We start from the raw sequence: 213 nt of genomic DNA on the forward strand, positions 1-213 counted from the left end.
ACTAGCAGATATATGTATTATCCATTTTCTTATAACACGAAGATACACAGAATATGTATTATATGTATTATTCAAGTTCATTGATTCACGAAAATAGATAGATGGCCTGATAGATATATATGCATCACTCAGTCTCGTGAGAATAATTTGCTTATCCATGAACAGATATTTTGTATCACTGTTTAATATGACATTCATGATATATTCCTTCCA

This window comes from Penaeus monodon, chromosome 24, assembly GCF_015228065.2.
Source record: "Penaeus monodon isolate SGIC_2016 chromosome 24, NSTDA_Pmon_1, whole genome shotgun sequence".
NCBI lineage: Eukaryota > Metazoa > Arthropoda > Malacostraca > Decapoda > Penaeidae > Penaeus > Penaeus monodon.